This window comes from Simochromis diagramma, unplaced genomic scaffold (genome assembly GCF_900408965.1).
Source record: "Simochromis diagramma unplaced genomic scaffold, fSimDia1.1 OVJJ01000802.1, whole genome shotgun sequence".
Taxonomy (NCBI): domain Eukaryota; kingdom Metazoa; phylum Chordata; class Actinopteri; order Cichliformes; family Cichlidae; genus Simochromis; species Simochromis diagramma.
The window spans coordinates 16109464-16123001 of NW_024387492.1; the positions used below are offsets into that span (position 1 = coordinate 16109464).

At 39.3% G+C, this 13538-nt stretch overlaps 1 long non-coding RNA gene across 1 annotated transcript; it reads right to left on the bottom strand.

The window, feature by feature from the left end:
* Positions 1–1926: 1926 nt before the first annotated feature.
* Positions 1927–11191, bottom strand: LOC120725426. The gene is made up of 3 exons (XR_005694116.1): positions 11180–11191; positions 5041–5045; positions 1927–2924 (listed from the first exon to the last, which is right to left on the bottom strand). It is a non-coding gene; the product is annotated as an uncharacterized LOC120725426 (long non-coding RNA).
* Between the last annotated feature and the right edge of the window lie 2347 nt (positions 11192–13538).

The window sequence follows — 13538 nt, forward strand, 5'->3', positions numbered from 1 at the left end:
TGGAACAACTTTTGAATCTGTTCCTATAAAACATGTCCCCGGCAATAAACAGAACAATATGCATAATGTTTATGTGCACCTTTATATCAAAGGTGTATAGATATTAAGCATATTTATATATAGGCAGTTTAGGAGGTTATTTGGAGCCACTGGAGGAAGCTATATTTAACACAGACTTTTCCTACAGGCTGAGTACTTCACAACACCTGTGTTATGGAGAGCGGCCAGCCCTGTCTGCCGTAGGCCTTGAGGGGTCGCACTCAAGGGCGCACTTGTTGGTCCTTAAAGTAAAGAAAGAAGCTGACAGGCTAATCACTGCCTCTTCACCTCCTGAACTCCTAAATGTCTCACAGGCTCCACTCATAGCTCTGTGGGTGTGCAGATGTAAAGATGCTTGTACTTGAACTTAGAATATAAAGATAAGGTAAAGTTCCAACATGTCAAATATGAGGCAGGAGAGCTTATCGCATGCCTGAGAGAGTGAGCTGACCTAATATTACCTCCACCCTGAGAGTTTAAACACTCTGATCCTCTCTAACAAACCTTTTATTTTAATTTGTTTTTAGATAAATGATAAATATAAATAAAATTAATCTCAGGATCTGGTTTTGGTTGCCTGGCACAGAGGTTGCTGATTTATTTCTGTCACATAAAGAAAAAAATAGTTTAATATTTAAAATATTAAGTAAAAACATTTATATTTCTCATCCCACTAAAATAAAAAAGCTAAATTTAATGTAAGTTTCAAAGAAAAGGCACCCTTTAATCTTTGATTAAAGACAGAAGTTGTTGTCAGAAGTCTGAATCACATTAAATAGGTGCAGAGGCTTCATTGGCGATGTTCTGTTATGCTGTTCATGGTATCCTTTATTTCTTTTAAGGCAGTCCTACCAGCTTTGAAATAAATGATCGTGATCGAATCACTCTCACTTTCCATATTTAACTATGATTCGTTTATTTTGCATTTTCTCATTAATCCTCTACTTAACAGTGGTGCCCTCCCTAATCCAGTTAGTCCAGTTAACATTTCTTAGGTGACTGCAACCAAAAGAAATGGTCAAAAAAGTGTCAAAGAAAATCCCTATAAATCATTGTCTGACACATGGACATGGGAGCACATAGTGTAAGAAGAAGGTCGTATTATTTGCTTTAAAAGACATGAAGTGATATGTAAAGAATCTTTTTTTTCAAATGTATTTCTTTTTAAATCATAAATCATAACTTAAGACTGTTTTATTACAGGAAAGTGCAGGAGGTGTCAATGTATTGCATTTGCTGATTGCTTTATGTTGCACCAGCATCAGGTCATAGGTTGGTTTGATAAATATGGCAGTGGGGACACAACAACAAGTGGTCTCAGGACCACTTATCTTGCAGAACTGGATGGATGTTTTGTCTTAAAGTCCCAATTTAGCAAAAGATGCCGGGAGAACAGGGCAAACCATTGTTGTGTAAGAGCGGAGAGGACAAAGCCGTCCACGGGTTCCTTCTCAAACCAGGATGTGTGCTTGGACATTACCTCACACTGCTGGTCAATAATGCATGAGACAAGGGTAAGATCCAGGGTTCTTGTGTGCAAAAATAGCTCCAAACCAAGGGTATACAGGTATACAAAGACCCACACCTGTTTGCATTTTGCCCTGAAACCGGAAATATATATTCCAGGAACAAGTGGTACTAATACTGATAATCTTGATAGACTGTGGACCTTTAAAACGATGTCAAATAAACGTCAGACCTCACATTTTTATTATGTAATATTGTCAGTTTTCATTTCACTATCCTCCTGACTACCAGGAAAAAAATGTTGTCCAATCAAGTTTTTTTTTTAAATCCCCCAATGTTTGTAAGGTAATTAGAAGACTGAAATAATTTTTGGGGGAAAAAAAGTTTAAATTTTTTAGATATCACATGTCCACTGCAGAGGACATTGGAAGGCCAAACATGTAAAAATGAACTTTGATGGCAAACATTTGCTTCAACTCTTCACCAAGGAGAAGTTTGAACTCAAGGAACTGTAGTGGTTTCTTCCCCCAAAACTGCAAGTCACTGCTATACTGAAGCCACGAGTTGGTGATTGCCAGATCAAAAAGTAGAGAACTGCACATACTGTCAATTTCTGAGTGCGAGAGACCATCCTGTAGAAACTCAACATTCGGCAACAAGGTCCACGTCACCTATATTGGTAGTGTACTCAGCAATTGCCAGTGGCCTTGGCACATGGACAAACCTTTTGTTTTTCTTAGACCATCTTGTGCGTCTGTCCTGAGGTTGATTGCCATAGGCAGAGGATGCCATGACAACTGGCTTGTTGTCCAACCACTTAATGACAGCAAGTTCAGGTCTGAGTACCATCTCTGATGCTCCTCCTTCTTTCTTCTTCAAGGGCTTATTCCCTATGATCTTCTTCATCAGACAACTCAAGATCTGGGTTTCCCTCATCAAACTGCAATAAATTTCTTTCTGCTTCTAAAAAGGACTCCTTTTCTGGTCATTTCAAAAAACAGAACAAAATGGAGGAAATGACTACAAATGTCCACTACGGAGGACATTTTTTAAACACTTCAATACTATACTAAAATGAAGTTAGAATTAAGCATACTATGTTTTAATGTGTTATTAAGAGACTTATTTAAAATATGTTAACAACATTTACAGCTAAAAATTGCTCAATAAGAAGTTTTATGCACTTACTTTTCTTCTTCCCATAAAATGTGCTTGCAGCGATGGCCGCCATGTTCCTTAATGAAAAAACTAAAGTTCCCAAAGCTCCACCCCTTCACATTTGGTATCATTGGAAAGCCCTAAATGTCCTCTGTAGATACCAAAAGGAGGCAATTCTGTAGTATGCAGTGCATGGGAGATATTCAGGTTTAGAAAGGTGCTCTACAGAGGACAAATTTGCATTGCTGGTAGTCAGGAGGCTATGCGTACTTTCACTAGAAAAGAATAAATATTGAAGGACACAGCACAATAAAAATATTCCCAACATTGCTGAGACACATTTTATTGAAGGCTAATATATTGTGGCTTAGTACATTAAATTGACACAAACTGTTTGTTTTCACTGTGCAATCACAGAAAGAGGGACCATGGAATGAGATCAAAGCTTTGATAATACATTTATTTTTACTCCCACGGCTACATGCTTTTGATCCCATTAAGAGCTTTATGTGAGAATACAATTTACCTTGGATTCAACTTTAATATTGTCATCAGAGAGATTATAATACCTTAAATCTGTGATTAAACACATTCACAAGTCTCAGAGGTGACATTGCTTCTCTTTGAAATCATTCACGCTTCTGTGCATCATTAAAGCACTTAATGGCCAATCCAAGCATTTAACTGGGAGAAGGACAGGGAGGAGAATGGAGCCGTTGTGCGGCTGACCGGCATGGGAGAGAGAACAGACAGAAATGAAAGAAAGTGAGAAGAGTTGAGAGGAGTGATGGGTGGTGAGAAGATCCACCGGGCTCTCTCTCTCCCAAATATGAGAATAAGGATTAGAAAGCGAATAGCGATTACCTTCACATCGACCTGCCAGCCACTGTAATCAAGGGCAGCGTGAGTGACACCGTGATTGGCCAAAAGGAAGAGGCCAGTGACAGTAATCCTTGGGAAAATGTGGACCACAATGACAGGTTGTGCTTAGAGACGACAGCAGTGGCTCCATCACGTTTCAGTAGAAAGGAAAAATAGAGATGTTTAATGGGAGGGGAAAGAGAGAGCAACTTCCTCTTTCTTTCCACACTTCTAAACCTTTTGGGATATTCAAAAGAGGGCCACAAGGTCCTGTCAGCTCCTTTTGAATTGCCCTAGAGAGGTGTCGAAACAAAAGACTCACAAGTAACAAAACTCACAGAAGTCAGTTCATCACAGATGCTAAATGAAATACCTCATTATCACATTAAGTATATAAAATCAGGCCAACCAGATCATTCCTCTGACCACCCACATGACTAAGTTCCACTGTTGTAATGCCAAGTCACAACTTTGGATAAGGTGGAGATGGATATTTCCCACATATCGCACAAAACCTGAAAACCTTTGTACTACTACCTACTATAAATTTTAAAATAGATTTTAAAACTGGAACACTTCTGGACAGCGTGGGGGTGAAAAACAGACATGCAACAGTCAAAGTGCAATGTAGACAATTATTTAAAGTAATATTTCTAACTTTATCCAGGATTACCCAGGCTTTTATCTTCATTCTCATGCTTCCACAATGCCTGAGCTCCCACAATGCCTTAGCAAAGAATGCAGCCTAATCCTGTTTGACAGAACTTTAACAGGAGCTGGGGTTGTGTCCGTGTCCTCAGTATATTATACTTTTCACTACTATGTCATGTGACTTTGAGTTTTGTTATTATGTAACTTGTTTGTTCTCATTTGCTTAATTTTTGGTCGAAATCTGTACATGTTATGTTCAGTGGTATAAGGTATGTGACCTCATGTTTCCCCTGAAAAAAGATTTGAAGCTCCATGAACTTCCTGGTTAAATAATTTAAGACGTGATGTACTTACATGGAGTTAAAAGCACCCTTGCCGAGCAAGTGAACTTTGTCATAAAGTGTTGCAGCAGCAGGGGCACTGCTACTTAACTGGAAGCGTTTGAAGTATGAGAGTCTATGTGGGGGGTCAAGTTATCAATTAACAAACCCACACTGATACCCAGCCACCCACACACTTTTTCAGAATCCCTCTGCACCTTTCACTCTGTCAGCAATGCAGGTCTACTGGCTCCTCTGTCATCCAGAAGCTTTGATATATATGAAGATTGTGAGGGTGCAGCTTTTATGCTTGATGTCTCCTGTTAAGAAACCTGGCTTTATCCATGTAACTACACAAAAGAGGGACTTTGTTTTTCTGCAGCTTTGAGATGTATTCATCAACAAGTATTTGCTCAAAATCCCCCAACACATGTAATTATTTGGTTTGCAAATTTATTGCCCTGGATTAATCAGATTTGTTTGTGAAGTTACGCAGCTGGTGTAGTTTGAGCTTGGCCCTCTCTGCCTTGGAAGTCTGTGATACTTAAGCTGTAATCTTAGATCTTTAAGGGATGAGCCTTGACCAGACATCCAGATTCCTGATGAAGAAGAATAAAAAAAAATCAAACAACTGCAGACAGACAGAGAGAAACTGGGTGATGAGTTATGTGTGTGTCCATGTTTTTCTGTGGTTTCTTACCCATTTCCTCCTCTGTTATTTACGGGCATTAGCCCACCACAGAAACCACATACTGAAAGGAAGAAACCTTCAGTTTACAGTAGACTTTGTCTAAAGACCAACATTTGTTGTTTGATTGTTGTTTTGTGACATCATGGTGTGGCGTGGTCAATGTATTTAGTCCAGAGACTCAATTAAATGTTGAGTAGAATCAAAGGAAAAACGCAGCCGTTTCCACAGCTGTCAACAAGGGATTCTTCAGCATGTTTACAAAGAATTTCAATTCCCTCCCTCTGATTTATTGTGGCTTAGCTATCTAGGATTTCCATCACCACCTCAAAGGAACCAAACAAGAAACAGCTTCTTTTTTAAGCAGTGTATGCGACTCTGTATAACTAAGGAAGACATGTAATCGTGCAGAATAATGAAGACCAAATGAAATAAAGGAAAAGCATGCATAGATTATCCACGATGCATTCTACCGAGAACAATCACTTTTTAAGCTGAATCAACAATTTATTTATATTCTAAAATCCACTCGGGCCTGGTTGGAAGTTTATCCATTCATCAATCCATTTATACCAGCTGCTATAGTGTGACAGGCAGGGTACACCTATGCCCAATTTATATTTATCGGTTAACCCAACCCCACTAACTACATGTCTGGACTGTGGGAGGAAGCTCGAGTAACCAGATGGTGAATTTGAACCTAGTACTTTCTTGCTGTGAGGCAACAGTTGTAACCACCATGGCGCTGAGTCGAACTAATTTAATGTCTTGTTTGTTTGCTACATATATGAGAGTGATCTCATGATTCTCATCCTTCCTACCTGGTCAGTGCTCATTACTAAATTATTACTGGAGTATTTAAAACCATCACACTGGATAAGTGATAAATCTCTCCCAGTAAAAAAGAGAATGTAAACAAGTTTACCTTTTTTATGAGTTAATGCCTGCTTATAGTACACTCACCGGACACTTTATTATGTACAGTGGTCCCTCGCTATAACGCGGTTCACCTTTCGTGGCCTCGCAGTTTCGCAGATTTTTTTTTGGGTGCAATTTTGCATGCTTTTTTTTTTTCTTACAGCGCATTGTTTTCTGCCTCCTGATTGGCTGTAGACCATTGTAAATCAACCTTGTGCCGTGTCTCCTGTACGGTGCAGAATGCGTTCACCTTGTCAAATTTACATAAATCTTTGATCGCTAGCAGTGTGACTCTGAAGTGCTGTACTGTATGTTTGTAAGTTTGTAAGGCAACCACGGGTTCCTTTGTTTTCATTCTATAATACTGGACTTGTTTTTCTACGAAGGTTTGAACTTTGAGAGTGTTTAAACAAGAGAGAAAAGTGTGAAAATGTTCATGTCTGTCTGAGAAAGGTGCATAAAGTCTGTAGTGAGGGGTTTTACAGCCTTAAAACATCTATAATAATTGTAAAAAATAAAGTTGGCTACTTTGCAGATTTCACCTATCGCGGGTTATTTTTGGAACGCAACTCCCGCGATAAACAAGGGACCACTGTACAAGCATTTTCAGTAAACTGCCTACCTGAGTATTGTTCCTGACTATGTGCATCCCACTATTTTCGAAAAGCTGATTCCAACAGGATAATGTGTCATGTCATAAAACTTGAACCATCTCTAGTTCCTTGAACATTAGGAGTGTCATACTCCTCATCCAAATACCTCATCCATGTGAATGCAAACATGGCTGAAATGGAAAAATTCGATCATGTTTACTATCTTTTCAACACTGATTATTTGGGGTTATTTATTTTGGACATACAGCTTGCACTGTTTTTTACAAATTCAGACAAGGCGGTGCCCTCAAAGCACATGATCACATACCACATTTCTTGCATGCTTTAAGGCACCCAGGTGCTATCTTACATAAGACAAGCCACAGACACTCAGTGAACCCAGATATGCCTAGAATGAATTTTTAATTGCCTTGTACAATCTGTCTTTATCTTTGGTCATTTGCCTTCCTTTATCGGTTACTCTCAGATTTACAGTAGGCCACATGTAGATGACATATGGAGATGACAGCCTTCAGTGGGATGTGGGAATCCAGTTTGTCACTGTTATCAACTTAGTGGGTGACATGCACATCCACTGCCAGGAAACAAGCTTAGACAACTCCCTGGTATGAAATGTAAAGGTGCATAAAAGACAGAGTGAAAAAGACTAATTTACTATTAGCTGAAATTGCTCTGAATATTAGAATATTGGAGGCTGCAGTAGGAAGCATGTGTTGCTGTGTATGTGACTGCTTGATTAAAATACTTTCAATAATCTTTACAGGTTTAACAAGTTAAATACCAGAAACAGGATGCGACTGTTTTCCTGTCATTAAAGTCCACAAAATACAGAAAGCCCACATATGTAAGGGCAGTGCAGCTCTTTCTCACTTCTCCTCTTTTTCAGCCTTTGGGGTATGTTTTGATGACTCTGGTCACGCAAATTGAAAAGGTTTTTCTTGTGGTTTTAGCTCTGTTACATTTCCACTTAAAGGAAATGGGCCTGATTAAAAGTAATTTCCAAATGATGTTTGGTTAGTCCCTAATTTGCTTGTTGTTTACTTTCTGTGTCAAAATTAACTGGTGCTTGTGAAATCCAGTTCAGAAGCCCAGTTCCTGACTGACCTTGGGTTGAAACTAGAGTGGTAGATTACAATGCTGGAATTGAACATATGTTATCTCACTCTTGCTTGATTTATTACATCGAAGACGTTTACATCCGTCTATTTTCCCCAGATGACAGGCTGAATTACATAATATACAAAACAGCAGATGGCCTGTGACCCTGCTTGCATGAAAATTTGTTTAGTTTTCCTGAACTACGTCGATTCCAGTGGAAACAGCCACACATCAAAGAATTTCTCTGCAGAAAAATGTAGATCGACTCTTCCCGAAAAGAGGCTGTGGTGAACAAAGGTGGGTTTTGTGTAATGAAAATGGTCCATAAAGGCCCATTGAGGAGCACAGGAGGGAAATAAATGTGAGCTGATTGAAGAAGGCGTGTTGTGACGGGATGGAAGCTGTGTTTGGAACAGGAGTACAGCCGTGAGATGGCTGTATGAAAGTGTTTGCCATCCCGAGAGGAACCGTGACTGGAGACGCAGCTATGCCAAAAATCTCAGTGTAAATACAAGTATGTGTGTGTCTGTGTGTGCACCCGAGCTGTTTCGGTGTATATACATGTTCCATTTCATGACTAACAAGCTTAAAGTCATACCTGGTTTAAATTTGGCCACAATCCCCTTCAAGGTAGTCTTCTTGTGCAGCCGTTCCACTCCTCCTACATGTGAATCATCTCCTGGATCTTCTGTTCTGATAACATTGCGTGCATTAGCACTGGATGTTATGCACTTTATCAACACGCCAAGTGTTGAATTGTGTTTTGGAGAACAGGGCAGGGTTAGAGGAAGAAGAATATGGCCAGTTAGGGACAGTTGTGAGTGATGATTGTGTTGCTGTGACCAAATTTTCAGGTAATATCTGTAAATAATAAATAAATATCATGTAAATTTGATCATCAGAGGGTAAATGGGAGGGACCAACTTTGCACTGGTCCATGAAACATGGTAAAAGGAACACAAGGGACTATAATCCTGGCCTTAAATGCCATAGGATGCTACAGTTTAACTGTGTTGACAGTCGTGTTTCAGTGTCTTCTGGATCTGTGAATAGGCTGAATTGTTCGCTTTAATAACATAAGGTGATACTATGTATTACAGCTATACAGTAGTTATAATATTTCTACTTTTCTTTGATGTAACAACACAAAGAAATGATCTGAGTTTAATTTACATACAGTGGATAAGTCTCGTATAAGGAAGAGTGAGTACTTAGTGAGCGATTGATTTTGAGTAGTCACATCAACATTATTTTTATCCACTTTGCAGATGTTGGCTGGGTTATGTGAGATTATATGAACTTTTGTTCTTCTTTCTTTAGAATATAGCAAGGGGAATAATTTCAGGTTTTGCAGACACATGACCGATAACCATGTGACACTAACTTGTCCAGCATTCACACAAGATTAGAGAGCAGTCAGTCAGAACTTCCTGGTAATTGTTTTGGTCACTAACAAATTACTGTGCTTGTGGTTTGCATCACATTTAATTAGGTTTTATGGCTGTTTAGTGAGTACTTATGTAGGCAAACATTAAAACTACTGGCAACTGTGTCAATCTGATAGCAACCAAAACAATCACTATTCTTTACAACCAAGTTTAACCAGTAACAGCCAGAAACTTCATGGGAACCAGTGCCAATATGGTTATATCAGGTCCCGGAAACTCATGAGTAATGTGTGCATGATGTCATGTAAGAAATTCCTATTGCTGAGAGCCCCCAGGAAGTAGTTGTGGGCAAGGGTCTAAATATATCCATATATGCTGCACAGATTGACATGCATACACTCACACTGATGGAAAAAACATGTTTTGTGATTGGTTACTGAGATATTTATACATCTAATTCTTATTCCTGTCAGTATAAGGCACAATTTAGTGCATATCATTCACTTAAACGCCTCCCTCCGCAGGATTGCTCCGTTCACACGAATCAGTAGCAGGAAATCGAGTGCTTTTGTTTTATTAGCCATGTGAGAGTATCTGTCATCCTTCTCCTCGTGCTGCTGCTCTCTGATGAGAAATAAGAGACTTTGTGGTGAGCAACTGCCCTCCGTCATCTCTGCCAAGCTAACCGCTCCAGAGCAGAAATCTGACCAAGTCCAACAACACTGGCAGGAAATTAATGATATTCTCCAAAGTAAGCAGCTGCTTCAGACTGAAATATATACAGTCGGCCTGCTCTTTCACTCAATTTTTGCATCAAAAATATTGTTTTACATTCATTTCGCATTTTAATTCAGTGTTATGATAAACACTGAATTATATAGTTATACACACGACAGTGTTTGATTTCAACCACCCACCAAAGGAGATATGTAGAAATGCATCAGTTGTGAAGTTTATTGCTTCGTACATGTCACATAGAGATCAAATGAGGAATGAAAAGGAAAAACTACGTTCACAGTTGAGGTGAAATGCCTGAGGCATGCAGGAGCCTGGCAGATGGAGTGCGACATTCTTAGTGTTACGGGAAAAGATTTGACAGGTGACACAACTTGGAGATGAAGATGGATCACACCACGAATAGCACAAACATGGTTCCAAAAGGTCAATACATGACGGGTGCTCCAATGGCTGTTTGTCTTCTTCTGCAAACATGCAATACAGTGGCACATTTTTCCTACTATGGCCTTCCTATTATAGCCTACTATTATCTTCAGTACAGCATAAGAAATGCATTTGACCAAGCAGCTGGGTCTGTGGTTAGCAACCATGTCTGTTTGTCTGTCACCTGACTACTTTGCACTAGACTGCCTGACCAAATACCTGCTAACAACAATCTTAAGAGCTCTATTTTTGTTTTTTGTTTTTCACTAAGATGATATAAATCCACCTAAACCTTATCATGTGAAGCTTTTCATTGTGAGCAACGTGCACATCCTGGTGTTAACTCAAATCCCTCAGAGCTACAGAAATTTTGTCCAGTCTAAACACAGTTTTTTAGTACTAATGTTTTTTTTGTACTGTGTCTGTTTACAAAGAGGATGCTGCTACTTGTTAGGACCAGACAACAATGACCTTCTGTTTTCTTATGCAAAGCAATGTCCTTTTGTTGGTGCCAAGCAGTTTTAAAGACTTCCTCTAAAGGGGTGGTATGACAGATGTAGAAAGACGATCCCATCGCATAGTCAGTTGGCTAATTGATTTGATGTGTTTGCCTTCTGTTATGTATCACATTTGTTCCCTAAGAGAAGTATTTTGGAAAACCTTGCCAAACCAGAAAAAGAACTTATTTTGAATGGCTCTGATTAGTGTCATTGATCCAATAAATGGGAACAGATCACCGATGGAAGAAAACAGGTCAAGCACAACCTCTGTAAAGTCTTGAGAGGTGTGCAGTTACAGCCGTGTGATTAAAACCACAACCAGTTGAGCACACCATCTATATTACAGTATATTGCTGTGCTATGGTACAATTACCGTTTCTTATTATCATGTCATAGCTGCCCACTGGCCAAGCTTTGCTATTACTGCCCACACTTAATACATTCAAGCAAAGTCTTCTTTGTTTTCTAACTTTTGTTCTTGCTAAAACATCTAGTGGATTATTTTTGTCTTGCATACAATAACTATTCTACAATATGACTCATCATTTTTGCAACACAAATAAAAAACATTCCCGAGGAACGAAGTGAACAGAAAATCATCACACTTGACGTTCTTGAGATCGCTGCTTTAACGTGGTCACATGAATGCACCTGTGTGGAATCTATACAGGTGGATTCATATGAGAAAGCCTGCTACCTGAACCGTTGTTCAGCTGCAAACTGTGCAAGACAGAACTAAGCTCCTCTTTCTAGACTGGCTAAATTAAGGCTAACACCCTAAAAAGCCAAGAGCGACAGCAAATACTTAAATCTTTCTCGCTCACGCTATCTGCTCGGCTGCACATTTACTGTAATTGGATGCACTTTGCTTTGACAGCTTCCAGTGATTCTACAGTGGTTGCCACAATGCACAACACAAATACTTAAAACCACATTAGAATTATTATCCCCTGCCACTTTTTCAGCTCTTTCATCTTTCTTTAAACAACTGCTCATCAAAGTCACCAAAGGCAGCAAATGGATCATAAGTAACGCTGAGGTTTGGGGTTTGCATGCAGCAAAAAGCGTGATTCATGGTGTGAAAAACAAAAAATCGAGATGATTAAAACATTTTCCCCCATAGAAACATCTGTTAACCAGACAAATTTCCTCTTAATCCACAATGAAGTAGCTTGAAAAGATTATCTCGATTGTGAGGTTAAAGTTTTGCTGGAAATTTTTTGTGCAATGTCTTTGGCCTAAACAGCACCTCCAGTGGCTTGATACATTTTGAGACCTCTTAGATTGCTGTGTGTTGGGATGAACAGGCCAACTAATATAGAGTCTTGGCCTTTATGGTCCTTCACTTCACACCATAATGGCCTTTACTGAAGGACTTGGCTTTGCTTCTACTGCAGACGAAATCCACAGCCTTGTTTTTGTGATGCTCGTGTTGTAGCTGAATCAGCAAATAAGGTCTCCGAAGCACAGACGAACATATTTCAGTGGCAGGCCTGGTGCAGATAAAGCTAATAACACCAGGCATAAAACAAATCACAGCAGCCCCTGATTGGGGTGCAGACCAGGAAAAGTGATGGAATGTGTGCTTTTCAACACTTTGAATGTGATTCCATCAAAACCAAAACAGGTACCAGTGCTGGAGCCGTCACTAAGCGGTGTTTGTTCAATTTTCTCCTCTCCTGCCTGCAAGTTCTCGGCACAGATTTTAAATATCTGATGAATAATTTAGATCAGATGATAATGGACTCAAGCAAGAAGGAATGGTAGGACTTTCAAGAATCCTCACAAACACCACCGGAGGAGTTCTAGGATGAAATCTGGCAGCTGCTTATAATGCTTTTCAAAACCCAATATGCAGTTAAAAAGGAAATCTGTCAAGCTTTAAATCTGCCAGTGCTAACTTTGCCATCTGTTGTATTGCAGCTGGTCTTGCTCATACTTCTAAAAGCTTTGCTCTCAGTGGCAAAAGAATTTTTACAGCCATGCCAAGTTCAGTTTTTATTGTATATCCGAGCACTTGAAATTAGAAGCAGAACGTAACAGAAAACAAGGATGACAGATACAGGGTTTGTGATATATAAGGTCGAATGATGAAACATGTCGTGTCAGAACACTGAGATCAGCTCCAGTTTGAGATCTTTCGAAGGCTTAAAGCAAACTAATACAGTCCTCTGCAAGTCTTGTGACACCCCTCATGCACAAGGCAACACGTTTGCACAGTTCTAACAAACTTGGAAATCAGTATTTGGTGTGACAGCCTTTACTCTTCTACAAACCCTCAACTGTCTTAGACAAGCTTTCTTGTAAGTAGTCTTAAGAAACAGCTGAAAGTATATTCTCTGTAAATAATTCCACCAATTTTCTGTCTCCTAAAAAATGATAATTTTTGATGAGGCTTCAATAAACAGTAGATGGATCAGCTGAAGGCCCAGAAATGCTACCCAGAGATTTTCTTTTTATTGAAACACTGCACCATGCCATGCTGAGATATATGACGTTTTCAGCTAATAGCTCTTTGGAAACCACCTTGCTGATCCAAAAATACTATTTTATGTCTTTCCAACTGTTTTTCATAGATTTGGAAGAGGCTATTAGTAACAGAGTAAAGATACACACTCTTTGGTTCTTTTCCTAATGTTATGTTTAGACACAACACTGGTTCATCCCTTCTTGAG